Source organism: Scomber scombrus, chromosome 5, assembly GCF_963691925.1.
Source record: "Scomber scombrus chromosome 5, fScoSco1.1, whole genome shotgun sequence".
Taxonomy (NCBI): domain Eukaryota; kingdom Metazoa; phylum Chordata; class Actinopteri; order Scombriformes; family Scombridae; genus Scomber; species Scomber scombrus.
In genome coordinates this window covers 25,935,966-25,961,519 of record NC_084974.1, presented here as the reverse complement: position 1 = coordinate 25,961,519, position 25,554 = coordinate 25,935,966, and the positions used below count along the sequence as shown (strand labels likewise).

The window sequence follows — 25,554 nt, the reverse complement described above, 5'->3', positions numbered from 1 at the left end:
GATGTAATGTTAGCTCAGTGCCATTGAAAGAAAGGGAGCTGAGGTTGTGCTCTTAACTCAATTAAAATGAAAAGCCATAAATCCCTTCTTCATCGTTGTTAGGGACCCAGTGCGGCCATTGGCAAATCACATATTGGTCAGCCGACACAAAAAATCGAAGGCAGGGTCACAGGACAAGGTCAAAGGTTAGATGTGGTCTCCGTCAGTGTCAAGCCAGTTTGGTTTTATAGAGCAGGAGGATGGGCCTGGCTGAGTACCAGCCTCATTTAGTCTCCCTAAATAGATCCTCTCTAATTTGGATGTGAGGATTTAGTCCTTCATATTCAGTCTTAGGTCTTTGTCCCTTTGTAGGACAGAACCGAGCTTATTACAAATCGCTGACCATGCACTTCATAAAATGAAAAGTCACAGGTTTAAAGAAAAGATAATTCAATAGAGCATTCCTTGTCTTACTTTAGTCTATCTAAATCCATTTTAATCCTGCACTTTCAACCTGACTGAGAATGTGTTGGTAAAGTATCAACATTCAGCTCATATAAATAGTTTTGGATTTGGACCAGTCTCATTGGGTTTGCATCATAGAGCATTACTCTAGCCCATCAGCTCTGACTCAGTGGTTTTGGCTCAGACCAAACCAAAATAAATTTCTATTTTTTTCTCACTCTGGACTAAAGTTCTTTCGGATACAACCTCTTCCTCATTATCAACTGCAGGGTGAGATGCAAATTTATGGACGTCTTATGAATAGATGTGAGAAAAACTCTTAATTTTTGCCTGTTTTCATGACACCGAATCTTAATAAAAAGTGTCTGTCCTTGCTGAAGAGAATTAACAGCTAGTTGAACGAGCTCTCTTGGTTATTCTTTTTCCCAGGGAAGGAAATAAAGGAAAAAGAGGTTTCATGAATTTTAATCCGGTCGTAATTTATGGGGAGCTTGAATAATAATATGTATTTAAAAAGCTGAGGAGCTGGAAATATATGTGTGTGTGTGTGTGTGTGTGTGTGTGTGTGTGTGTGTGTTTGTGTGTGTGTGTGTGTGTGTGTGTGTGTGTGTGTGTGCGTGTGCGTGTCTGGGGGTAGGCAGCTGGGGGGAGTTGAGGGGTAAGATGGGATCCAGGCGAGGCAGCACTGTATCACAATGTTTAATTACTACCCTGACAGCAAGCCATAACTCTTTCCATTAAGTAAATAAGTTGTAAAGAATTTATGATGAAATGCCACATTATTCAGAATGGATATTCAGTGATGACATCCCTCTGCATTAAATATGGTAAATGCCATTAAGCCCTCCTGACCCTCCCCCTTCTTCTCCCATGCCCACCCGTTACCATCCCTCGCCCATAGCTCACCCCCCTCCCCTCCCGCCTGCCTGCAAACCGTCAATATGCCAATAAGCCTGCGGAGGGTCTGTAAAAATAAAATTGATTTGGTAAATGTGAGTTAAGATAGATATGTTTGCTTTCATCATCAATTCCGCACAGCGTGGCGAGGTGATGTCACCGACCAGGGAACGATAAAGTGGCGCTCCCATCTGGAGAGTTTGATGAAGGGCCCTGAGCGGCCCAGGCCAGTGGTGACAGACTGGGGGAAGTTTGTCACCAAGGAGGCCACCGCTCCTCAGCACCATCACCATAAATTTGTGGGCTTTATTCATAAAGGGGAAGAGTGAGTTATGGGGTCCATGATGCTTTATGAATACAGGAATGGTGACTTATGGGAAAGATAGCTTCCGTAAATAAGGGGTAGAGAGGCAGCACTGAGGGGTCTGTCAGGCTGAGACGCTCACCTACACTCTTGTATGCAGAACCGGAGTGCTGACTGTGCCAGCAGTCATATGCCCACTGTGTGTATGTGTATGTGTATGTGTGTGTGTGTGTGAGACTCTATGTGAGTGCGTGCGTGCATGTATTTGTGTGTGTATGTGAGCTGAGACAAATTTTTCAATATATGCTTTAGGCAGTGAGTTTAGAATTTTGAAAAGAGTGAAGTGTGTTTGAGTTTATCATTTATTTGAGATGTTACCTGTGTCAGTGTATAGAACATAAGAACATTTAGGACAGCTAATAAAAGCTTATGAAAGAACATTTTCTCATTCAAGGATGAAAAATATGGCGATGGACCAAATTTGACGCAGTATGAAAAGCTATACAAAAATATTTGACGTATTCCTAGTTGTAAAGTATCATGTTTTCACTGCAGATTTTACAGAAAAAGTAAAATATGGATTTTTTTTTTTTTTTTTAATCTCCCAAACAGAACTCAACGACTTTGTTGATTTTTGCAATCAGAGTAACTGTACACTCAGTTCAGCAAATCTAAATGTAAAGTTAAAGTGAATTGGATTTATTTATAATTAGGAATTTGGCACCAATAAGAATGAATGATTGTTTTGAAATAAATGGCTTGAAATAGCTGAATGACTATTATTACTACTACTATGACAACTGACCATGAGAAGCATTTAGCACAGGCTATTTGCTTAAATAACTAATTAACTGATTGAATAATTGATTTATTGCCCATATTTTATTAAAGAATATCAGTTTTAAAATTAAAAGGAAAAAGTCACAAACTGCAAACTTCTTTCATGTGACGGAATGAGATGGCCTGCACTTTCCCCACAATATTTGCATTTATTTTTGCATGGCTTCCCTGGAAATACTCTTAACGCCTGGATGCCCACCAGTCTATATTCTGCTGTCTCTCCCTGTGAGTTGTTACCACATTGAAATTCAAACTCCATTTGTGTCTGTCCTCTTCTCAGCAGCAGCAACAATAAGCTAGAGAGTTAGACTCGGCGAGAGAGTTATCCAACACTCAATGAGTCTTTGGCCTCAACCATACTCGCAGCCCCACGGGATTATGGGTCCTGGGCTTAAAAAGCTGGGTGCCTCCTGCTGTAGGAGCAATGGGCGGAGCAGGTTAGGGGTGCAAGAAGGGGTGGGATGGTGAGCAGGGCGGGACAGGGGCGCTTAGGGCTTTTGTGCACCTCTTGAGTGAGAGGCGCAGGCGGAGGTGGAGGCAATAGTGTTGGTGGTGAGGAGGTGGTGAAGGAGATTAGCAGTGATAGTGAATGGGAGTAGAGGATTAGGTGGCGGGGCAAGGCCTTTCCTGGCTCTGCCTGTCTCCTGAACCTCCTGGTCATGAGAGGATGGAAAGAGGAGAGGAGGAGAGGCAGCTGCCTGGCCAGAAGGAGATCCATCCTGTAAACTGTTGTCAGCTAAAACAACTTTGCATTTCTAATGGTCTACTGAAATGGACAGTTCAGTTATTGTGTGTATAAAGTTATTGTTGGATGATCACAAATGTATAACTATAGATCACAATGACTTGATCCCTGTATGTGATGTGTTATTTCTGCAAAACAGCAGAAGCATCCCAAAAGTATGACAAAGTTTTTTTTAGGTATCCTTGCAGCTGTAGAGTGTAATAGTTTAGCCACTTTGCTGTACTGAACTCTTCTATACTGTCTGAACTCTTAGAAAGGCGAATCCTGGAATCAGAGGGTTTTGTCTGTCTGTGAGTTGCATGTGTGTCCACATATGCTGTATATGCATACGTGCCAGTGTGTAAGAGAGAGTGTGAGAGTGTGGACAGAGGGCGTTTCGAGAGGGCGTGTTTTTTGTGCACGGATAAGCCGCTGTCCTAAATGAATGCAGATGTCTCTGGCTGGCTGTCCGCCTGTCCCCTGTGCGCTGACGGCCTGTCACCTCTCTCTGTCACAGGGAGAAAGAGCCACTCTCAGTTCTGGCTAAAAGCCCCTTAATCCCCGAGCCCCTGCCACATCCCATACACTGTCAGCGGAGATGGCCCTGCCCACAGCAGCGCTTAGAAAGGCAGGCGCAAGGGATGAACCTCTCTGTCACTCACGCACCTCTCAATGGACACACATCTTCACATTTTCACACACACATACGCACACATGTAGGGTTTTTTTGGGGAAATTCAAAGTGAAAAAAAAAATCTGTGTCTGCAAAGACGATGTGAATGGCGGTTGTCAATGCATTGTGCTGCATGAACACAACGGCTGCACTGACATCATTGTGGGATCTGTTTTCTCTCATGAGAGGAGCACTAACTGGCCGTTGAGACACTGTGTGTAATAATGAAGGAGCAGTTCACAGCATACACTTGGGTCTCATTGGCACTTAATGAATTGTAAAGAAGACAATGAAGACCATTAAAATCTGTTGTGACCGGATAGTGTGAGGAGGGAAATGTGTCACCATGTAAATGGAATGTTCTGTACAAGAGACTGTTTTTGCCTTGTGATGGCTGTGCTGCTGAGCAAACACATATCCTTTAATTATACCTTCTTTAATTGTAATTACAGCTACGCTACTAAGCTCTGTGTGTAAGACTAGAAGGTGGCACAAGTTGCTGGATAGACCTGAGGGTAAGATAACTGCTGGGGGTAGGGGTTGAGAGTAAATATGGTGATGGACACAAGGGTTTCACTGCATTGGGCTAAATCCTAGGTTTAGTAGAATATAAACTTTAGCTTAGAGGTTTAAGGGTGTGTGACAAACCTTGTTCTATTGAAGTCTTAAGCAGATAGTGTTCCGGAGTATGTCATAATTGCCCTACTCAGTAGCTGACATGCAGCAAATCACATCAGTCACCTAACAAGACTAAGGCACACCAAAGTCTAGCTTCCATTCCAGTGTCCAAATCAGGTCAACTGGAGACCAGGATGCCAGCAGTATATGATATAATTCTTAATTTAGAATAAATAAGTACCCTGGGAGTTATGTTTGTGTTGGACTAGTCTCTACCTCATGATTTACGTCAATGGCAATGTTAATTGCCAATGCTGGAAGTATGTAGTGAGGCAAAGGCCGCAGTGGCGAATGAGTGCATACAAGTCCAACTTTGATGCAGGGGACCCAAGGTTGCATTCCAGCACAGACCCACAGTTCAACCTTCACTTTTTTATCAATTGTGACATTATATTTTCCCAAAAAAAGTGTTTTTGTTGTATTTTTTGTCCCATTTCACAGCAATCAGTCAATATTCAGGCTCATCGGCTCTGTTTGATCAACAGTTGCATATATATATATGCATATAGCATATGAATAGTTTATGTATTTTTTTTAAAACAATTTAATAAATTCAAGAATTTATTGAGCTGAATTGGCCCTAATCCTGATGAGTAAACATAATGTGCCTAAACCTATTGAACTATCAAAACACTCCTAGCCTCTAATTTCCTTCACATGGTGCAGCCTCCTTCCTGTTAAAGCAGCCCCAGTAATGCTTTCAGCCATGTGTGTGTCTCCTTTTGTGTCTCCTGGTGTCTGTGAGGGAGATGAGTTCCCCATCCAGGGTGACTGGAGCTTGATTGTCTTGGACAGGAGTGATGTTCATTCAAAACCCCAAAGACAAAACAAGCTGTGGGTCTGTCTCCCTACCTCCCAGTTGATTGGTAATCCCTTTCGTTGGGTTAATCTGTTGTGTTTGTTGGTGCTGGCTGAAGCTTGTATGTGTCTGTTTGAAGGGACATAATTGACATTCTAATCTCATGTGAGAGGAGCGAGGGAAGATGAGGCCAACTCATAAAGAAGTGTAATATAAAAAAGTGCAAGAGGATTCCACTACATGAGTGCAGGGTCAGTCAAGTCCTACACTTTGTCTGAGGCTACTCTACTTTTTCAGTCAAAAAAAAAACTATACAAATTTCTGATTTCCCCCTCATTCCTTAACACTGACCCCCCTCCTCTTCCAACTTCTCTTCCTCGCTCCCTCCTCCTCCCTCTTTCTCTGTTCCCAGCAGGGAGGGGAAGCTAGGTTAACTAACTGAACAAAGTCAGAGTGAATTGCAGAAGGACAAAGGCGGGCGTGAGTGGGGGCTCTGCCAGTCGGAAGGTGTAGCCAGCAGCACAATACCAGGTGAAGGAGGCCCTCATCGGGGGTCTGTCCAAGCAGGGCAAAGGTCACGGGCCTTAATAGATCCGAAGTGAATGGAAGGACTTACTTGATTGAAGAGGGTGGTTGGGAAAAGGAGAGATGAGGAAGGAGGAGTTCACCTGTTTGAAAAGCTCAGAGGGGGGGGCTTGTTTTTCCCAACATTAAAACTGACCTGTCGAGATGCAGACAAAGATCAGACTAGCTTGATATCTCATGGTAGGAGTCACAACACACGCATACCACATTCTATCCTGAAAAGGGAGGCTGATGACATTGTTGTGATCAGCCTCCCTTCACAGGACAAATTCAATAACCCAATGACAAACGTCTAGACAGCCACAGATATAATAGAGTTTATATGCAGGTGCATTGACTCATCGGCAGGATATAAATGCTACTGCCTTGTAAGACATATTTACATCATCTATCCTAAGCTATTAGAGTGCTCTGGATACTCTGAGGGAGATGTATAATGCAAGACTTGTCAGAGCAAGACACCTACAAAGTAGCTGTCAAATCCATTATTTTAAAGACATTTCTGTTTTTAGGTGGTTTACAAAGGAAATTAATAGGGGAAATGGGAGAAGAGTGTATGCCGTGCATGTTTGTTATACTTGCAGTAAGAATTTGATTCTTATGTTGCCTACTAAAGAGCCTCGGAGCTATTGTGAGTAAAGCATCAAGTGAAAAAGTGAAAAATCCTTTTACTTATTCACACCTTTATATTGTGAGCATAGATGTGGTGAAAGTATTGCGGTAACATCAGTAAAAGAGTGAGGGGAATGTGCAAGACTTACTGACTCCACCCATGTTAGAAGCATTTGAATCAAGCACACCTCATCAGCTGTCTACACAGTTCTCCTTAGCAAGAAAAAGGAAAAAAAGGGCTATTATTCACTTAACACACTGATGGGATCAACACTGCATGTTGGAATGTGAATGCATACAGTTACCTAAAAGCATACACCACCATAGTAAGCCCCCAAGGTTTACACACACCCACACACACACATACACAAAATGTGCCCCCTGCACTCTGCACAGATAGGAGTGAAAATGAGGGGACCCCTAAACAGCGTTCAGGAAACAGAGGTGATGAATTCCGTGTGCGGGGCCACGGAGCCAGGCTCATAGATACCTTATCTAGGGGGATTGATAGGGGAAGGGCCTTCCCTTAAAACACACTACTGATTGTTTCCAAATGTCTTCCCAATGGGGAGGGTTAGAGAGAGGGAGAAACAGCAACTCAGGGGCAGAGCTTGCAAGCTTTTTATTGGTCCAGTCCAGGAAAAAGGGAGAGGAAACAGCAACTCTGTCCTGGCTTTCCTGCCCCAAGTTGCTGCTAGTGCTTAACTACCAGTCAGATCGCATTACCCAGGCAGTAAATCTAAGTACCGGTTAACGCAAATAATCAAGAGCTAATACTGCTCTACGAAACCACTTTCTCTGTGTCTGTGGTCAGGGCTGTGCAAACAGGCACAAGCCAAGGCCCTCTGTCCTCTCAGCATCTGCCAGACTCTCTCTCGCTCTCTCACGGCTATTATAACCTACACGCAGTCACAATCTCCATTTACTTGTGTATCAATAAATCCCTCATGGAGTGTGCACCTCTGTGTGTGCAGAGTGTGTGAGTTCATTCACATGTTCAAGTCTCTCTTCTGTCCCTGCACTGCAGTTCAAAGGGTAATGGGACAGTGAGGTCTGGTTTGAGAGCTTATTACTGGGTTAAGCACTAAAAAACACAGGCCGGGCCACATTCAGTACAGTGACACCATACCCCTCTTCCAATTACTCCACATTGCCGCTCCAATTAGTGTGGAGCAGGTCCAAAACCAGAACTGAGAGCTGCCAGGTTTGGAGGGGAGAAAGCAGAGACCCCGGGTGGCAGTAATGAGGTCTTAACCCCGACTTTGCTCTATTATGTCATAATGCTTTAATTCGAGCCATATGATAGGCTGCTGTGCGCTCTTATGTTATTGGAAAGTCAATATTTGTGAGCTGGCCCTGTCTGTTCCCCTTAGATGTGGCCCAGGAGTAAGTGCAAAAAGCCAAAGATTGCTGAGGAGCAAATGACTGACAGAAGGGGAGCCCACACCAGGGTGCTCAGAAAGGGAAGGTATTGTGTGAGGTGATGGCATCTGGCAAGCTGACACATAGTATCAAATGATAAGATAAATATATATGGCACGTCCACACCTGCTGATTGATGTTTTGACTTAAAAAAAAAAAATCAACATTATTTACATCATACGGTATATTATATCTATCTTTTTATATGTCACAGACGTTGTCAATGTAAAGGTGGTAAACCCAGCATTCCCTTCACACTTCCAGTGTTAGCAGTAATGTTACTGATTGCAGCAGCTTTAGTTAATAAATGTCACACTGTAACATTGAACTAATCCTGTACAGCATCTGTGATGTATACCATAAAAAAATATGATTCAGGAATATTTTAATTTTTATGTTGGTTTATATTTGACATTTTAGAGGGCAACATTACTTACCTTCACCTTAGTAATTTTCTATCTAACAGCTGTAGTTACTAGTTGTAAATCACATTTTTAATGTAATAATAATCCCATAATATAGTAGTAGTAATAGATAATAATAATATAACACTCTCAAAAGGGCTGTGTTGCATACTGAACATTTTTTAGCTTTAACCATTTTGCTGATAATACTTCTGAACCTTTACTTAAGTAAGATTTTGAGAACAGGACTTTTACTTGTAACACTTTATTTTTACACTGCAACATTAAAATATTTGAAGAGTTCTTGCGTTGCTGCAGTTTAAACAACACTACATCCCTGCCCACAAATCTGAGACCAGCCAGTCACAATGGTATCACTTTCTAATCAAAAGCAGTTTTTTCACCCTACTGTTGCACCGTGTGCCCACTAACTAACTGTGTATTTGTTATTAGTTTGTACATTGTTTGAAGGTCACATTTTAAATTAGTGTGGCTCTCATATTTAATGGGGTTAATTACGCTGGTAATAACCCAGGATCACATCCTGGTCAATAATTGTTTTGTAATTGGTTTCAGGTTGCATAATAATGATACAGTCCATCAATTCATGTCATTGCATAATTACAATAGGGGATGTTTAATTATAGTCAGAATAAATACGCCTTCATTTTAAATAATGAGAACTAATTGGTAGATGCTATCTTTTGGAAGAAGAGAATAATTTACTGTACCTGCTGGTACATTTTATTAAGTAATGGTACATAACGGCTACAAAGTTCCCTCTAAAATGAAGTCTATGGGCTACATATGCTGCAAATCAGACTTCATTTGTGTTTAGCAGAGTTACATTTCTTGTTTACACTCATAGTGACTCTAGGAATGTTTTTCTAACTACGTTACAGCAACTTTTACAGGGTATCTTTTTCATACACAGCATTGTTCATTGTTTGAAGACGTAAATTGAGCAATAAAAAGGGAATGCTTATTGGATATATTGGATTAGACGTCCAGCATACTGTATGCTCATGTGTTTTGTGTTATTTTTTTTCTTCTAAACTTTAGCACGGGCTACGGGATTGAGCCCTACACATGGCAGTCACCCTTAAATCCGCAGATAAATGCAGCTCACTCATCCGAAGATGGTGGGGAATAGATAGTGTTTCTCCTCCTGGAAAAGGGTGGAGGGGTGGGGGTGACTGGGATGAAAAAGAGAGTTAAAACATGCTTATGCATAGTGACCAAGGGGTAGCCGGTGAGAAGATAGGATAGGCAAAACGAGACAACTAGACAGGGTGAAAACAAGAGTGATAGATGAGGCAGAAGAGAAACAAAGACGGATAAAGGGGAGAGAATAGTACAAGAAAGAGAGAAAATCAGTCAGAGTGAATGAAAGGAAGGCAGAATGAGCCGAGGAGGTGGAGAGAGAACTCAATGTCCTGTCTCTTGTACGTGCCGAGGGAGACAGATTTCCCGGTGGAGTGTTCCCAAGTGTCCCCCTGCAGTCTGTAATAGGATTTTCCAGGCTACAGCAGGTAGTCTGTGAGGGAACTTTGTTCATGGGGGCTCACAGATAAGGGTTAATGCAGCCCAAAGGTTCTTCCACTACACAGGGCGCTCTGGGAGTCTGTTGCTCCCTCCTCGTCGGCCTCCGTTGTCAGCACCAATCCGTCACAAAGGATTTCTTCCTGCAAAACTCACTGGCCATTTCTGACATCTCCAACAAACTAATTGTTGTCTCCAGTACTGGCAAGCCCTGTGAAGTCCTAACGAGTTAGCGTCTTCTGCACAGATGAGAAAATGTCTTGCAAAATCAATTTCTCAGCCGAATTACGTTTTGTCGTCAGCCCAAGAGGAGAGGAAAAGAAAGGAAAGGATGCCAAAGGAGACCAGGCCAGGCCAGAGTCTCTGAGAGCAGGGTTTGTGTCATCTGTATTCTCTCCTCCAATTGTTCTCTTTCCACAGGCTGTTTTATGGCCGCTTCCCTTCCCTCCAAGCCACTTTATGACAGGCATTGTAATGTCTTTAGAGTTCTGGGCAGACTCTGATTGGGCCATGCAGAGCTTCTCTCTGGCCCTGAGTGACATTGGGACCAGTTCCAACTGCCACCCAGGACACAGAGCCATAAATCATCCTGCTGGCATCAGGCTCCACTTCCTGAACAGCTACCAGTTCCTGCAGGGGACAAAAAGGCCTTTGTGGGCTTTAGGCAGCAAGACCGTCTCCTCTCTTTGAGGATTCTGAGGTTTATGAGCGATGTTGAGAACGATTGTGGGGAAAAAGAGAAAGTTTACAAACACACACACACTCTTTCTCTTATTAACTAACTTTAATAAGGCAGTGACTAAACTACTGCTAATAACTACTGAATGTGAACACCTGTTCAACAGCAGGTCTCGATCAGATCAGCCACTGTTTGTTTATATACGTACGTCCCCATGCAAACTTCCCCACTGACGTAACTACACTAAGATAAAGTCATCAGCCTCAAGTCACTGCAAGAGTCCAACTTGGTGATCCCATTACTCTTAATGTGAAGAATCAGACTGCCAGAGCTGCGGCGGCCCTCGCCAAAGGTGGCCTCACTCTATCCCTCCCTCCCTCCTTTACATTCCTCATTTCCACCAGTCTCCATCCTCCCTGTGTGTTTGGATGGCTCCACCTCACTGTCAGGGTGTGAGGGACGGCTGTTTTCCTTGTAGGCCAGATCAAGACAGGAGATTGGCCCCAGGGGGCCCGAGGATGTGAAGCTTCTGACACGTCCCGTAAATCTAGGGTGTCCCATCTCCACTGCTCGATCTGCACACAGCAATGAGAACACCAATGAGGCGTGAGGATGAACATTCCTCAGGCCGTTCTCACACACAAACCCCTGGGTTTTGCTTGAAGAATAATACTTTGCTGCCCCTCTTTTCTGACTAGTGAGTCCACCTCAGAAAAAAAAGTCTGTCTTTGTGTTAAATGATGAATATGAAATTGTGTGTTATTCTACTGTCTATAAGAATCAGTTACACACTGTCTATGCTGATTTTCTTAATTCCCATAATCCTTTGCCATGTCTGTCTCCATCCAACGGCGAGGGGCTGGCAGAGCTTCACAACACAAGCACTCAAATTCATACACACACTCACACAGACACATATCCTTACATACACACTCCAGACGATGTATTACTCCCATGCGTGGTGTAATTATGCATTTTACACCTTTTCAATTTAAATTCTACTAATACATTTTAAATGCTTTTGCTGGGACCACTGCGATCACCAATTATGTTGAATGAGAATTCTTCTAGTATTCAGGTGTGAAAGTACTTTTTTGCACAATGTTTGGGTCATGCTTCCGTGTGTTCCTAAAAAAAGACAAACACACACACACACACACACACGAGAAGATAGAGGCAACTGAGACAATGAGACAGATACACCAAAGAGGCCGACAGAAAGTGGACTGACCAGCCAACAAGAAAACATGCTGGGCCCCGGCCATGTGGTCCCTTTTCTCAGCCAGCCACGTTAGCCAGATTTTTCACCCAAATGGAAATGCAGCCTGTCACTTCCACGCAGCCTCCAACCGCTCTGTCTGTCCAATCCGTCACAGCGCGCCAGCGGCCGCGCAAATAGGCCTGCCACTCTCACTGTCATCTGAGTAACGGATGTCCCATCGTTACCACAGGGTGGGACCAGGCAGCACTCAGGTCCACTTTCACTCCTCCTCATTTTTCCTCCATCCTCCTCCCACCTCCTTTCCTCTCACAACCTCATCCCTGTGATGAGCCTTTTGGACCTCAATAGCAGTTTGAGGTGTGTGTGTGTGTGTGTGTGTGTGTGTGTGTGTGTGTGTGTGTGTGTGTGTGTGTGTGTTTGTATTTGCTTTTGTGAGAACACAGGCATGTGTTTTTTTTTTTCTGAATGCATGTGCGATGAATGACCCCCCCCGATCTCCCATCAAGCCTCAAAAGCAGTGGTATAATAGGAGCAGGAGTGGGGTGAAATAAATTGTGTCCTGGACTGGTAACCTAACAGCTGTCATAAATAATGTAGACCTATTTGAAGGAGAAGATGGGACATTAGAAGCTATTTACACTGTAGGAGCCATGCTATCGATCAGCAAAGGACGTCCCATAGATAAGAATGGGATGATGTCATGGTTATTTATGGTGATTCCTGAAGGTAAGGCTACAAAAGGGATTTCTAGCGACAGCGCCATCAGTTTTTTTGCGAGGGGGAGGAGGGTATGATGTATTCTGTCATCAATGGAACAATCAGCAGGGTGGTTGAGGGAGGTGAGGGGCTGCAGTAGCATGTCTCTGACATACACATACCCACAAACATTCGGGCTGACACACTACAATACCCCCATGGAAAATATAGATATGCATAGGCACACACAACCATACCTGCACACACAAACATGCATACCAGCACACATGCAAAACGAAGATAAATGTCAATGATGTGATTAGGGTCTATAAAGGGTGGTGAGAGGAGATGGCTCAGAGGAGATACAGTATATCTCTGTCTCCCAGCTCCACATACAGCAGTGTACATATATATAGAGAGTGCAATAAAACGTTGGTGCTCCACTGGTGTGCTGTGAAGTGAGCCAAAGGCCATATTCAATACGAGTCAGAGACAGAATTACCATTGAGGGATCACTGGTCAGGTCACGTAAAAACATGAACCTCAGTTACGTTAGATGAGAATTTAGGAACTGTGAGATATGGAGACTGGTTAAGGTGTACCTTGGGATTTTACTTAATATCTTACACACTGTAGAAGATGAAACAACAGGAAGACATATTGGCCAAGGATTCTGAGGTAATTACAAATACAGCTATTGGTCAGCTATTAAAGTTGTCTGGCAGTGAGCACTGTGATACTGAGGCAAGTAAGAGTTCCATGAAGACTCCATCTTGTGTGTTCAAACTGCAGGTCATACGTATAAAAACTGCTCAGTTATGTGACAAAAGGAACTCCCTCATGACAATGCTAAACGCAAACTATCAAACCAGAATCACAAAATTAAACAAGTCTGACGGACATGTAAAGTAAACATAAAATGCATGGGGTACTGATTGGACTGCTCATTGTCATGAGTTTTCATTACATAATACAATCCAAAAAAAAAAAGAAAACCAACAAACTTTAAATACTTGACATAAAACGTATATATTACATTATCTCAACAGTAGTCATGTAGTGTGGAAAATACTATCTCTTAATAATTATTACCATTTCATTTATTACTCACAATAACCTCTCGTCAGCCATACCGACCACTGACCACATACAGTAGAAACACAAATAGACTAGCAACTGTGTGCCTCCTTATGAATGGCGCCACTATGACAGTGTTGAGATGCATAAAACACACATGTTGCATACACAAACACACTCCACTCCATAAACTTTAAAAAAAGAGAAAGAGAGAATGGTAGAAGTGCATAAAGAGAAACTCCCTGAGCTGAGGGAGGTATGGTGGGGCAGTGGAAAGAGGAGAACAGGAGGGGAGCAAAAGCTGGCACGACTCCACAGTGTTTTCTGTCGCTGGCCCCTCAGAGCAGGAACATTATTGTGAATATTAGTTCAGAACTTTTGGCACCCATCCAGACACCGGCCTCTGCCTGTTCGGGAGGGGGGGGCTAGCAGCAGGGTTCGAGCCCCATCATACACACACATACACCATTGCCATTAACCACCACCCCCCATCTCCTCAGCACACTCAAGACTAGAAAGGCTCCACAACAACAAGATGTGTGGAGACTAAAGTCCTGCCCAGCCCTGATAACAAGTCCCAGCTTTTAAAAATAAGCAAACACATGTGGCTGTTTGATGTCCCCCTTATCTCTAGTAACTTTAAATTCTCAGAGACTTTCTCCGGCGAGATCAAATTCAGTAATTAATCTGCTAGCTTTTTTCTGAATTATTATTGAGAAAACTTTTACTCAAACTCAAAAGCTCACAGCTGTGTCTGTGCACCAGTGAGTTTCCGGCAGGCTTCTTTCATGCTGCTAATGAGAAAGTGGCGCAGAGAAGGAAAAGAGAAGGGAAAAGTCTGCTGAACTGCATAAGGACTTGTTTTGCTTAGAAACACTCAAGATGTGTGGTTTTTCTTGGATAAGCAGCAAGGGAGCATATAGTGATTTGTGTGCGTTTGTCATAATAGAGCTTCATACTGTTCACAGTTTTCTTGTCTCTTGGGCTAGATGACTAAATCATTCATAATTGCTTATGTAAAAAAGCAAACTACTCATCATTATGAAAAATAACTTATTTGAGTGAAGTAAATATTGAGCTTTATTCATACAGGGAAAGAGAATGACAGTGACAAAAATGACAGAGACCGAGCAGCATAATTAGAGTCAGGATAATCACCAGTGCTTCAGGAGTCAGTAAGCTTGAAGCGATGATGCCACTGAACAGGGATATAGCAGCCTGGCACAGAGTTTAAAAACCCGAGAAACACAAAGAGACCAAAGTAGGAGATGGGAGGGCATCTCCCTTCCAGGGGAGGAGGAGGAGGAGGGTGCATGCTCTATTCAAGAGCAACACGGAGACACAATGCATCAGGGTCATTGCTGGGTCAGTAAAGTCCATGAACTGCAGGCTTGTGGGTACAAGTGGTGACAGGCAGGAGTGAACCAGAGACGGCAGAGGATCGACAGGTAAGCTGTTAGCATTAGTCATTAGCATTTCTAATGCCTTAGGAATGTAATGCACAGAAGTCGTGTTCATTCCCAAACAAGGGAGTCAATGAGTAGGTGCCAGCATCACAGTGTGTTAACTGCATTTAACAAAATTATTACACTGTATGTGAGTGCATATGTATATGTGTTCATCCATTCATGTGTGTACTTAAGGGAGTGTTTAAAGATTTTGTTAAGGTCTTTTTGACAAAGCCATTTCAAAGGTCATATATCTATAAGTATCTTTTTGACCTTTCACCCATGGCCTCTCAGCCAGCTACCACAACCAGGGGCTCAGAGAGGTGTTACCAAGGCAACACAACCAGTGGGTCAGTGAAGGGACAGATGGTATATGGATAGTGTGTGTTTATGTGTATGCATGTTGTTTGTTAAGACTTAATTAATATAGTGTGAACCTGTACACACACCTGCATGCATGCATACATATTGTGTCTTCAGCTCAAAGTGTGTGTATACCTCGTTCATATTTGTCGCCTTCAGCAGTGCACTCATTAAGAGAGGGCAAATTGAGGTCTCTGGTGCACTCTTACCCTATAAAGAAACATGTGCCACCACCCCATCCCCCCAACACCATCAAACAAGCCCAATGAGGATGAGTCGTTGGTGCTCCCAGGTCTCCATCCCAGCCTGCCTTGGGGGGAGGAGGGAAGTCAGGGGTTTTGTCTCTCACCCCCCTTTTGTTAGAGTACCCCCATAATAAATCTGGATCTGGTAAATAGCCCATGAATAAAGGGAGATTTTATCCTCCGTGGCACAGGGAAGATTTAGTGGGCAGAGGCAGCGTCGCCTCTCTTCTGAACAACTACAAAGTGGTCACTCAGCGAGCCTTAAGAGGCATAAAAAGCCTGCGGTAGTTCATTAAATCTCCAGCATGAAGATGGGACTGCTGCGGCAGTGATTTACGGCAGTCAGGTGCATATATCTGTGGTGGCACTCAGCCCCACCTCTCATTTTCTGTCTGTCCCAATGAGGAAAAAACTAAGCATGCTGCGCTATTTATTGTCTGCACAGGGACACTGGGAGGAAATAGAAAGCGTTGCAACAGGAGAAAAGAAGGGAGACAAGAGTAGTGTTTGTTTTTTGGGGTTTTTTTTAGCTCTCGACTCTTTTTGTCATCCTCAGAATAGGAGCCAGGAATCATACCTGAGTTTTATTTGATTATGGACCGTTTTGATTGTGTTTCCAGGTGGATGAGTTTGTCCTCATGGAGAGTCAGAGTAGGGCACAGAGGTTCAGTTCACGAAACTGAGCAGTTCACTTTGAAGATGGTTAACATACTGGCTTTTTGGCTGTGGCAGTTTTGGGTTTACATGAAGGTTTTATTCTTGCTACTTTTCTGAACTGAGTCGTGTGTCTTATTGTGTAACTGTATGGTATCACTGTAAATATTTCTGTTAATAAAATACATTACAAAGTATCCAACTAGAGCCACTGCTGTAAAATAATGTTTTCAAGTTTATTAATATGTCATGTATGGCTGGTTTGTGGTTTATATCAGCTAGACACTTAATAACTTGCTCCTTTATCACCATTACAATGATACCCTGCTATGCATGTTATACACACACACACATGCACACGTCTTTGCCTCCCTCGCTGACTTTACTCTGACCTTGCTGTAATCACGAAATCGTATTATTTTCCAGAATAAATAGCAAGTCCCACTCTCTCACCTTGAGGCATTTGCTGTTGAGCCACTTAAGATGCGGAACATTAAATATTTGGTTCCAGATTCTTTCTGTGCTTTTTGTCAGCGATAGGGCCTTCACTTACTCAGCATTGTGTTTGTACTGTTCAAACATTCACACAGCAAAGACAAAGGGAGGGGACCTTGCAGATCGAGAGTACAGTGTGTATCATCATAATCTCAGCCACAAAGGATTTTGATAATGTTGTCATGGAAATAAGTGATGTTTTGGTCTGTGTCGGGCGTGTCTCAGAAAGTCAGAGGCTGTATCAAGCCAATGTCAGTATTTAGGCCTTTGCTCATGTAGACATGGTTGACAAACATTTTTATCAACATGGCCATACCACTGGATAATGGATAGTGAGTGTCAATAAAAAATCCCAACCATAGTTTATCCACATACCGTTGGTTTCCCGACAGCATGTTTATTTCTCCGTAAATTAGTTTAAAAAATTACCAAGCAAACTTGTACTGTTTACACTGTCGTCCTTCTCTCATTCCTGCTCTGATTCAGAGGGTCAAGTTCCCGTGAACAATCTGCAAAGAAAATCTTCTAATCTCTCCACTGAAGGACAGCATAAGGGCAGATAAATGCCATTTACCATGGGAGTACCACAGTATGACTACCCAAATAGGATGATTTAGAGTTGTATTAATCAAATTCAGAAATGTCAAGTTTCCCTCTGCTTTCAGAGTTCCTCTCCCTTTCTGTCATTCCTCCTCTCCTCTCCTCTTTACCCTTCAGCCGCCTCTCTTTCCCTCTCTGATGTCGGTATAAAGATGTAGGGCCTGATCAGTGGAAGCTGATGTCCTAATAGAGAAGTAATGAGAATAGATCTGCTCGCTGCCTGGCTGTCTGCGTGTCCTGGCGTGCCACTGTGTTCAACCACTTATGAAAGGCACGAGGGGGAGAGTGGGATGTGCTCCGGCCCTTAGCACAAAGATAATATTCACTGTTTTATCCACCTCTCCCTGACAAATGACTGTCATTAATCAGCAGCCAGAAAGTCCGCTTCGTGTGAGCGATAAAAAAAGATGGAAGAAAGAGGTGAATACAGAGCATGTGCTTCATTCTATATTTGTGCAAGGAAGAAATGCAAACACACCTTACAATGTTGCTACAGATAAAGATGAAGGATATTCACTTATTTCCTCTTAGAGAGATTTTAGATTCACAACCATGTTGTGCGTATTGTTATGTGCAGAATAAAATCGAATCTAAATAAGTGAAAGGGTGAATGGGAAAATCAAGTGAATCAAGTGTTAAGAAAAAGGGATCTAGAGAAAGTAAAAGGACAAGTGGGAGAGTAAATAAATGTGGAGGTTAACAGGCACAAAGGGCTGGTTTGAGGGCCAGTTGTTGGCCCTCTCAGTAGATGAGGTGGCAGAGAGAGTGGACCCGAGGAGGGCCTTTGTGTGAATGAATGCGTCTCACCCACCCCTGTTATCATGATGGTGAGTCATTAATCACAATCCTGACAAAATACACAGTGACCAAGAATCACACACTTGGCAGCCAAGCGTACATGCGTGCTCACAAGCTCTAACTCAGAAAATGTCTGTGTGTGATGTTTGTGCTTGTTTGTATTGCTCTGTAATTCACCTGCCCTACAAAAAGACATACCGTAAAAAACAGTGTAAGTCGCACCTTAAACGCATTTTTTTTTTTTTTCGTGGAAAAGTGGGGTGCGTCTTATACACTGGTGTGTCCTATTCACCAGTAATATACAGAGAGAGATTGGATCTGGATATGATCATAGGTATGTAAAAGGCCGTCCACACTAAGAATGATAACTATAACAATGACTATAACTATAAAGATAACAATGTGAGCGTCCACACTTGTGAACTATAACATCCTATAAACAGCTGTGTAAAGCATGCACGCTCCAGCTGTGTCTGCAGCTAATTAAAGTAGTCTCTTGATGACCCGTTAATGCTGTATGTTATATGGAAAAATAAAAATAAAAAACCAGGAGACTTATTGCGACTCGGGCACAATTTTTGCGCACAGCGACAACTCTGATGAAGAGTTTTTGGGACTCAAGTAAACACAAAGCTACACTCTGTATCAGGTATGTAAAGTTACTGTGTTCTTTTAAAAGGCTTAATTGTAACTCATAGCCTAATCCGAACCCGATCGGATCGGTTCAGTTCAGTTAGGTAAATCATTACCGGACCATTAACCATTAACCCGACACACTGTTTCAGGTGTAATATGTGTGTTTTGATTGTGTTTTAAATAAAAGTAAATTAAGAAAGTTTTGGAATATAAACATATGTGTTCATAAATTTTACTACTTTAAAACTACTATTGCATTCAAATATATCAGTATTTAATAGAAATGCGTTTTCACCGCACGACATCCTCTAAAATAGACGGCAACTTATACACCGGTGCAACTTATACACCGGTTTTTACGGTATCTCTTGTGGTCCACAGCGGTGATTGCCAGATAAAAACTAGTAAAACCAAGAGGTGAGGTAAATACAAAGAACTCAAAGGCCCAAACTGTAGCTTGGAGCCAATGTGCTCATTCTGATTTATTTTCCATTTACTTTTACCAAAATGCCGAAGCATTCTTTATGCCACTGCCCTGCAACACTTCACCTATACGCAGTAACAAGCCACATAAAGTTCTTTACTAAATCAAATTGCTGTAAGGGAGGTCTAAGTAGCTTGCTATGATAGAACTTGGCAGGCAAGAGCTGAGAGCTGTTGGCCTATACAGAGCTGGTATCCTACACAGAGGCTCCACTCTCTGAGTTGGCTCTTGGCCCTGGTCCTTCCCTCTGGCCTCAATCTGGCCTCAGTCTGGGCCCTCTTGTCCCTGGACCTGCCAAACCTCCACCACATCCCCAAGGAGCATCACTGCATCTCTGATCTGCACCATTCTGCTGGGCTTTGCCAAGTACACACTCCAGCTGCCCAACCAAATTCAGGCATGACCTGACAGGCACACTGTCCTGACTGTGAGCAGAGCCACCTTTCCAACCCCAAACACAAGATACCTCCTCCTGTGACCTTCTTTTACTTCTTACATTTCAAGACCTGCTCACTTTTATTTTTCTGTATCTGTTGCTTTTTCTGTCTGAAACCGTTTGTCACATACACACGTACACACACACCCCCCATGACAAACATTCAATCCAAAGTCATCTGACACTGGCAGCCCCTTCTTATGCACTAATGCCAATAACAGAACAAATGACTTTATGTTGTGTTGCTTGTTGTCATAGTGAGCTCTCTTACACTCCTCATTTACAACTCTCTCAGACTCTTTTTTAAGTGTCCCAGTAAGTGAGGAGAGCTCTTTCATTTGCTTTTATTCCAGCTGAGGCAAAGGTCCCTCCTTTCCCATATTTAGTTTTTTCCCCCCTTCTCTCTATAAAATAACTAAATTACATCTGAATGCAGGGTGCGAAATACTTTTTGTCCCCCTCGTCTTTAAATGATTCTGTTCTCATTCCTAGCCCCATGCACACTATCGCATTGTGACAAGTTTGCTTTGGTAAAATTGCTCTGAAAAATTTAAAAATTAAAAAGATTAATTTGAACACCATACTTAGGTAGCCTTAAATGTTGACACATTTTGTAATCCGGATCGTTTTGTGAACTATTTATAACTTTTTCCAGTCTTCTCAAGTCTCTCATACAAAGAACTTGTGTTATCTTATGCTCACTGTCATTTCATACTTTAAGTTTTCAGATGATGCACATTTGTTTGTATGTTTTAATAGAAACAAATGTGCATGAGTGGTCAGACATCTAACCTTGACTCACAGGTAGGTTCAGCCACTCCAGCTAGTCAAGTTGTTTTTAAAGGGCCTCCCTCCACAGCTTTCTTTCTCTTCATCCTGTGAGATCACAGGAGCAACTGTAAGCCAAGGGAGGGTAAGCCCCAGCTGGGATATGCCCACCAGGGAGCAGCCTGCTGCTGGAGCAGTGCCGCAACAGCTACAGTAAGCTCTTTAGCTTCAGGAGACCACTAAGTTACTGTGGTTGCTCACAGGAGGGATCCCGGTCCCGGCTCACCGTTAAGCGGTATACAGAGGAATCCATTCAGATAAAGAGAGAAAGAAAGAAAAAGTGCAAAAAATTAATATTAAATTAAGAGAGAAATGACACATTTTGAAAAAAATAACAGATTGTGCAAAATGTATTCATCCTAATCCAGATTATGTTTTCAATAAGCATACAGGATATGCAGTATGTCCTAATCAGCTTTTTGCACTTAATAGACAAGTCAGTAGTGATCATCTGTGGAGATGTCCTGCTGCATGTCTCTTCCTGTGTTTCTCAAAGTCACCTGAGCCACTCTGTTTGCCAGTCACACTGGGTACATCCCAAGTGCCTTATTTGATATTTCCTCGCTCCTCGATCCTCCCTTGAACCCCTAAGTCATTCTGGTCTGCCATCATGAAGGCCACCCCAAAGAGCTGATTTCTGCTCTGAGGTGTGAGGAGGGATCTGCAAGGAGCCCTGAGCGAGGGTTCACGAGAAGAGCGCTCACAAAAGTCTTTTATTAGCCAACACACCCCCTTATTGGATATCAGTTATTGACTGGATGCTGCAGCTGATCAGACTGATCTGATACATCACAACATCACTACAGTTTTATGGAGACATATAACACATTAAACTCAAAAGTGTTTATATTTTATGTGTTTTCTGATTCACCATCTAGTTAAAATAGTGTTAATTGTCAGTCTGATCAACAAAAGAACTACAAACAACTTTCCTCCTTTATTAGAAAGATTTTTCTTTTCATGATCTGTTATTTCCCCCATGAACTTTTATTATGGATAAAATTAAAGCCAGTGAGAGTCTGCCTGTCCGCAAGAAAACACATTTTAAACACACTTATATTTTACATCATTTATTGTCATTACCATTCAATCACGTGGGGCTGAAAATTCTTGAGCATTGGGGTTGGTTAGAGTTACATTTAGCCTAATAAATCATTTCCAATGTTCAAAAGAGATCCTAACCATATTATGAGTTATTAAACAATGAATTCAGAATTAGAATATCAATAAATACAGATAGTAAATAATATAAGTGTATACTGCCAGTAGAAATAGTTCCTGTGTCTCTGAGCAGGACACAGTACACACTATAAATACAGAATTATACAGAAAGACTTGTAAATACAGAATGCAGGTTTTTATTCATATGTAGGAGTTTGTCAAAAAGGTAACAGGCTGCAGAGAGAAATCACTGCTGCTCTGGCAGTGATAATTGTGCAGCTTTATTGGTATTAGCACAGTGCACATATGTGCAGACACAAACTACATCGAAAGTCGCTACATCTGTTAAAGCCGACTGACAGCTGATCCAGCTGTGATCAGCTGCCGCTGTCATTAGAAACGGATGTCGCTTCAGAAGACAGGGAGTCTCATATCTCTAAAAACACATTCACTTGTTTCCTTCTCCTCACATGATTTCCTTGAGTCTCCACATATTCTTGATGGAGGGGCTAAAATGCAAGGAAAGGATGCAATTGAGGAAAACGTGGATGCCGTTTCGGGGACTTAAGATGTCACTGTCTGTCTCTCACCTCTGTTTGTGTGCCCATGTTTGTGTCCGTCTGTCCTGCCAGTGTCCTGAGAAGAATGTGCAACCGTCGCATATGAGAGCATTTAACAAGGCTGTAGCCGTTGTGTTTAATAGTTCTGGTGATGATAATTGTGGGCTGTGTGATGGCTTGCTCGTTAAAGCCACTGCAGTAAGAGTGGATTTCAGGGCTGTAATTGCAGCTCGTTAGGATAATGCCAATCAGGAGCTTTGGCCCACCTAAATGCCCATGTATATTCACTGTGGCCCAGGGTTCGTGGTGGCCTTCATGCAGGCCCTTTGAAATACATGCAGCAGCAACATCTTCTATTAAACAGAACCATACAGTAGACATATTTTCATACAGCATGATGCTTTGATTACATTTTGTCATGTGGGCTTCATCAGAACCATTTTTTGAGGTTTCAGTAATATTTAGTAATATTTTCACTTGCTGTTTTTATTTCTCAGTCGTTAGGCATTTTTTAGAATTTTGCTTTATGGCCCACTTTGCAAAAGTACCTCAATTTCTATTAACTCTTAAACAGTCAAGGAATAGTTTTAGTATATTTGTCTGATTTAATATTAGTTTGCTTTACTTAACTGTTACAACCATATAAAAAGCACATATTTCTTTCACATTGAGGCAAAGTGTAGTAAAACACCATATTCTCCGAGTGATTTTAACTATCTTCAGCTCTAAAAATTGGTGAAAATTGCTTCCTCGTTTATTTTCAAATAAAATTTGCATTCGGGCTGGCATTGTTTTGCTCATGTGTGTCATGTTTTAGAGTTTGAGTCAGAGCCAGGTTTAGCCAGGCCTGGAAGTGGCAGCTCTGATGTGGCCGCTATCCCTGCGTGGCGGTGCACATAGCTGCACATGGCTAGTGTATAATTTAAGATTTCTGGTGAGCTAAATAGCACTCTAGCTCAATAGCCATCAATATGGCCGCTTGTAAAATGTGTCTGGGACCAGTTGGAGGCTGACTGGCTTGTTAGGTGCTGGGAATGTTTGAGGCAGGTGGTGGAGGGCCAAGGCAAGGTCCATATGGATCTGATCACAGAACAGTAGTGGCAGCTTATGGGGTTCTGTTGCTTTATTCCGGCACATGGTGTCTCTCTAGTTCCTTCAGTCAGTAGCTCTGTTTCTGTGCGTGCCTGGGTGTCTTTTTGTCTCTTCTGTTATGTGTATCTGTGTGTGTGTGCATGAGTCTTTCTGTCTATCTCCTTCCTCTCTTTAATGCTCTTAATCTTTACTTTTTACTTTCCCTCCAGGTTTACTTTGATGTCTACATTATTTGCATCCTTGCACATATATTCTCTTTGCCTGTCAAGTTTGTTTGTGTTACAAAGCTTTAGTAAATTACTCGCGTACTTGTCTTCAATGTCTATGAGTACATGCAGCTTCGTGGAGAAATAGCTAAAAGAACAAGTAAAGAATGAAATCGTCCTGCTTTCCAGACCGCCTGACTTTTAATCACAATGTCATGTTTTCAAATGAGCTAAATGAATCCCTTCTCCCCTCTTTGTCTCTAACCTCAAATATTTACTGTTGGCGTTGTCTGTTGGCGGCGGGTGAGGGAGAGGGCGGGTAGAAAGCTGGAGGAGCACAGAACTCTGCAGTGTGCCTTGGCCAGAGATGCAGAATGTTGCAGGCCCAGCTCAACCCAGCCCTCGGGGCCTGAGCGTGTAGCCGAGCTGCTTAATTGAGATCTCAACGTGACATTGAGCGCTTGTAAATTACAATGTGCTCGGCAGACAAGCTGGAGAGGCCTTCATCTCAGCAGCAGCCCTACAAACATATGGCATGTGTGTGTGTGCATCTTCCAGCTTGTAGTTGGCTATGGTTACAAGAAGTTACTGCAACATGCGTGCCAGCTTGAGTTATCGCAATCATGTAAGCGCTTCTTTCAACCACTTTAGTTAAAACCTCTCTCAGCCATGTCGTCACATCACTCCACCCATTTTCTCTGTTCCTCCCCTTTTAAGTCATCTGTTCACACCCACTAGTTGATTTAAACACTACATGCCTTTGAAACTTTATAGTCAACTTAGCAACTTTATATTTAATGATTGGAGCGTACAATAGGGTTTAACTTCCAGCCTTGTGTTCCCCAGGTGCAACTTTTAGAACCGTTATTTATAGGATAGGTGGCTAAACACATAGATTTTTTTACAGCAATGCCCTGTTCATAATTACAATAAATAACAGAGATAAACTAACAGAGCCACTAATAGAAGAGAGATGCAGGCTCAGTTAAAGCAGTCTCTATAGCGGGTAGAGGTTGATTGTTGTGAACAGTCCTGAAGTAAGACTTGACTATTTTTGCAGTACACCAAATGTGACTTGTATGTGCACATTGGCATACAACACGATACACTCACACACTTTCACACACTAACCAGGATACATGGGAACCACACAGACACTCACACACACATGCCTGTATACAGACTTGTCAGTCAAGCAGCGTGACTGTTTATATTTAGAAGTTGTAATGAGTGTGATGTAATTTCTCCACGCTCCTGAGAACAATCTGGCAATCTGGATACTGTCAATCACTCTGTGCCTGCAGGCGCTAGCAGACCAAGGTGGGTGCTTGTGTGTGTGTGTGTGTCTAAAAGGGGAGGGGGGCTACATTTGGAGAATTTGTGAGCATGTGTGTGCTTGAGTTTAGTTTAGGGGTTTTGATGAGCAACTCTTAACAAAGACCCAACATATGAGCAGCACATGGTGCCTCATTTGAGAAATGGGCTTCATCATTCTCACCTCATCACTGCAGCGACTGCACACTTGCACACGCCTTAATACACACCCACACATACCCACTCTACAACACACACCCTCACACGTCTGCGCTTACTGCTCCATACACACAGCTGCAACGCTCAACAGCACACACATTCAAGTACCCACAAACACCCGCAGTGCCCCTTTCCCTCCGTGACCACTGGAAAGGATGGAAATTTGTTTACTTTTTACATTTTTCCCATGCTTTTGCAGACAGGAAATGTGTGAAGGGTTCTTAATGGAAGCTAATGACATTGACCCACTGTTTGTGGAAAATGATGTGATTTTCATCTTTGTCTGAGAGTTATTAAGTAACTCAGTGTATTAGGGAGCATGGGAAATAAGAGATGTTATTCATTTTGTTTGGCAACTACAAACTCTGCAAACGTGCATCTGTTGTTTGAAACACTTAATATAATCGTCTGTCATTT

General features: G+C 42.6%; 1 protein-coding gene across 1 annotated transcript in view; it reads left to right on the top strand.

Annotated features, from left to right (window-relative positions):
- mecom (MDS1 and EVI1 complex locus) overlaps positions 1 to 25,554 on the top strand; it is a 93,508-nt gene that overhangs the window by 560 nt on the left and 67,394 nt on the right. The window lies entirely within an intron of this gene.